This window comes from Acinonyx jubatus, chromosome B2 (genome assembly GCF_027475565.1).
Source record: "Acinonyx jubatus isolate Ajub_Pintada_27869175 chromosome B2, VMU_Ajub_asm_v1.0, whole genome shotgun sequence".
NCBI classification, from domain to species: Eukaryota; Metazoa; Chordata; class Mammalia; order Carnivora; family Felidae; genus Acinonyx; species Acinonyx jubatus.
In genome coordinates, this window is record NC_069385.1 from 94,003,562 (window position 1) to 94,007,641 (window position 4,080).

Here is a 4,080-nt window from a genome sequence, read left to right on the forward strand (position 1 = left end):
TCCACAAGGAACTTATACTCCTGAAAATTGCCTGTCTGGAACAGAGCAGTGTAGCCTCTTAACACTCTTTTTGAGGTAAGTAATAGCTGATTATTGCCCCTGTATAATCATCAGGATTCTCTAGAAGAAAATGAAACATTGTACAATCATGCAGTAGGACTGAATGAGGCAGAACTTTTTACCTTTGTGAAATGAATTTCTTCAAGTAAGTTCTCTCTAAATCCTTGAAATAGCCAAAGTGAAGAGCAAAATACTATTTTCAGTGGCTTCAAACTCTACATACAGGATACCATGACATCAGAGATGACTGAGGGAGACGTACTAAGAACTTCTGAGCAACATGGCTCAAAAAACAAATATGAAGACCCATTTAAAGCTGGTTTCAGTCCTGGCTCCTTGTTTGCTTTGATGTTGGAGCTGATTTTAAAATGCTTTTAAAGGATACTCTGGTGTGCCTTAAGGGGACAGCAAGGATAAAAATGAAAACAGCTAGAGAAAATGAACATTTTCCAAAGGAAATGAAATACTCTCGTCACTCTTAAATGCCACTTGATTTCACAGATCCTATTTACCATCATTTAACAACTTAGAAAAGAGTATGCCTTATTAAAATATTACCCATTTAAGCAGAAATCTTCAGAAATCGACGAGGGATCATACTTAAACGCATAGCCTAGAGTGCAGTGCATTTTACATACTAGTTGATGCCCTCTCTTGGCAATAATAGTCAATCCTGGATTGCTTTAGGAAGAACTATAAAAATGTAAATTACTAAGACCTGATTTGGTCTTATTGCCTTAGCTAAGTTCTAACACTTAAACTTAAAATATATGGCTGCTGGAGCTAATTAATACTGGTTAATTTGCATATTCAAGAGTCTTCCCATAGTACTTCTTCTCTCTCTTAATATGAGATGACTCTTTCAAAGCTCATGAGGCCATTTAAATAGTGAACTGGATTGAAATTTGTGCCTTCATTTAAAAATGTTTCAAATTTTTCTTGAGCACCATATCCCAGTTTGGATTCTATCTTATATTCCTTACTAGTTCCCCTCTCCAATAAACAGAAGACAAGGACTATTTGGTATCAAATTACACAATTTAAATAGAAAGTAATGTCTTAAATTAGCATAATAAAAAGTTTTGGAAGTGATTGTATACTCATAAAATAATTCAATCATGCATTTAAATACAGCAGAAAGCAAGCCTAGAATATATATTTGCAAATAGCTTATAAGAAAATATCTACCAGAGTAGACTCATAACATAGCAAAAATGGGAATAAAAGAGATATATATTTGGAATAAAAGAACAGTGTTGTTTATTTGATATCAATATTAATTTTCCAAACTCAACAGTCTCTGATTTTTAGGTTACTTGGTTTCTCAAATAAATGGGAACTAAGACTAGATATTAGAAGATATTACTAGATATTACAATATCTATTTAATTTTTCTTCATAAAATCCATCAATATTAACATTCTTCCTTTTTTTTTACACTTGAGAAATTACCTCCAAATGTGTTATTTTACAAAGTTAACATTAGCACTTACCCCAGGACATTATGCCCCTCTTACTATAACCACCAAAGTATATAAGGGAAATTTAAAGATGTACCATTATTGAAACAAGTGTATGGTCACACCTAGTGACTACTTTGCAAGGAAGAACAGAATATCCATAAGAGCTTATAGCCATATAGGATCCATAAATGGCTACATTAGAGATATGTAGCAGAATTTACCTCAACACAGATTGTCATCCATCAGACTTCGTTTTAGAGTTCCAGTGTTTTTAGAACCCAAACCAGCCGAGCACACCTTAAATTTCAGAGCTAAGAAGCAAAGGGGAAAGAAGTGAGACAATTGGTCCTTCATTACAAGGCTTTAAATATAGTTGCAAGCTTCGGTTTTAAGATATGTTATCTAATGCACCTGGATCTCCAAAGTGTAATTAATTTTTATGGTTACCTTCCTCCTGAAGGACAAAATGGCTGTTGGACATTTTATCCTTCAGCAAGTTATTTTCCTCCTCTCTTACTGTACTAGATCATCTCTTTCAACACTATTTGAGTGTCCAATACCAAACACCTGGAATTTTCATAAGGCTAAGATCTCTCAACTACTATTTCTAATTGAATGTCTTAGCATGTTTTGTGTCTATTGTGGAAAGGATATACAGTTTCAGTGGAAATAATTTAACAATACTATGCTTTCCGCACTAAGAGAAGGAAAATCCTTACTCATGCTCTCCTGCCAGAATTGCATATTCCTAATTCAAAAGCATGACTGGGAAATCCAATTATTTAGAGATTGTGGTATGTTTTCAAAGTAAAAACCTAGAATATGTATTAGAATGCATGAACCCATCATTGTTTCTATGAGCTTTTATTGCTTTCAGCGAGCACTTCCACTCTCAGCGATGAAAAACTTGTTCTCAGAAGCAAGAGGCCACCTATACCCTCTCTTGCTTCAAGTCAACCCTGAATAGTATGTGTAAGATTGCAGAAATAACACCAACTGATGACAGAACCCAGCAACCCTTGAAAACCTGACTTGACTGCACTTTCAGAAAGTACTGGAAAAGAAGTTGAGGATGAGTACTTGATAGCACTCTCCAACTTCCACACTCAGTATCTGGCATCAGTAGTTGTTAGAAATACACATCATGCATCTTTTGAAAGCCAGGTATCATGCTTAGGGTACTGCCTAATGTAAGCATATAAAATAGTCTATTTGCATAAACAAACTTACAGTGAAAGCTACTGATTAAATACTTACTGTTTATATGTACACTTATGATATATATATAAATATATATGTAAATATATAAATATATTTATATTATTTTCAAAATAAGGTATTTGTAGCTTATTTGAACTTTACAGTATGTTAAAAATTACCTATGACCAAAGTCATGGGGTACCTATGGCCCAGTAAATGTAGGTAATAGATTTGATTCACACATCTAGAAAGCTGTAGAAAGCTCTAGAACCAGGTGCCCTCTCGGGACTCAGCAGAACTGGCAGGAAGGGCCTTGCCAGCTTCAGCCACAGCGTGAGTTCGGACTTAGACAGCAGGTTTCAGCTATTTTGCCCCCACGGGGATGCCAGGGGGCATGAGGTCAGGGTGGGTGGACTTGCAGCAGCACTGTGAAGGAAAAAAAATTGCCACAGTCAATATAAGGGTCTAGCATATCCTGATCTTTCATTAGCTGGGTGAGCACTTCCAGGGATAGATATTTCCTTCCTTTGAAAGGCAAACAGAGGAGATCCAACATGGCGGAGAAGAGGCGACCGAAGTTCCCTCCTCCGTCAAACACAGCAGTCTTGAGGTCAGAGGACTTCGAACTCCAAGAGTCCGGGTGGCAAAGTGACAGAGACGCCTCCCGGGACCCACTGGGACAACCTACCTGACAGGCCATAGGTGCGTGATTGCAAACTGGGAGAGATACAACGGGCGGCAGAGGAACAGAGGTGGGGATCCCCTTCTGCACAAAGGGAAGAGAAAGGAGAGGCTGTAGAAGTGTAGGGCTGTATTTGAACAAGAGAAAAACCACAAACAGGGACGGAGAAAGATCCAGTCTCTAACTGTGGCGCTATCTCCGGACTGGGGCCGGCTGCCCTGTTCACGCACCTGGGGAGGAGGGGAACCAGCCCCGGGCTCAGTAACTAGTTCAGAGGCACAGTTCGCAGTGGGAGTAAGCAATCCCCTCCCTGGAGTGCTGTGGGAAGAAGGTATATAACCTTTCAGAGGACAAAGACCGCCTGCACCCGCCAGCCAGAGGACATATATCGGTGGTGCGGCACGCATTTCCCCGGGTACGGGGCAGATGGAGCAGGACCCTTTAAGACATCAGGGTTTGAAATCCCAGCCTTGCGCCAGGGATGCGCGACAGGAGGCAGAGAGGGACAAACTGCATCTTTCACACCAGCGCGCAGCTACCTGAGGATATGAGGAGGCCCTTCCTTGTTGGGAGGGATTGGCACTTCCGGGGAATCAGGGCACTTGGAGTGGGGCCCTTTAAGACACCTGGGCTTGAATCCCATATGAGCTCCAGGGAGGCACTGCGGGAGACTGT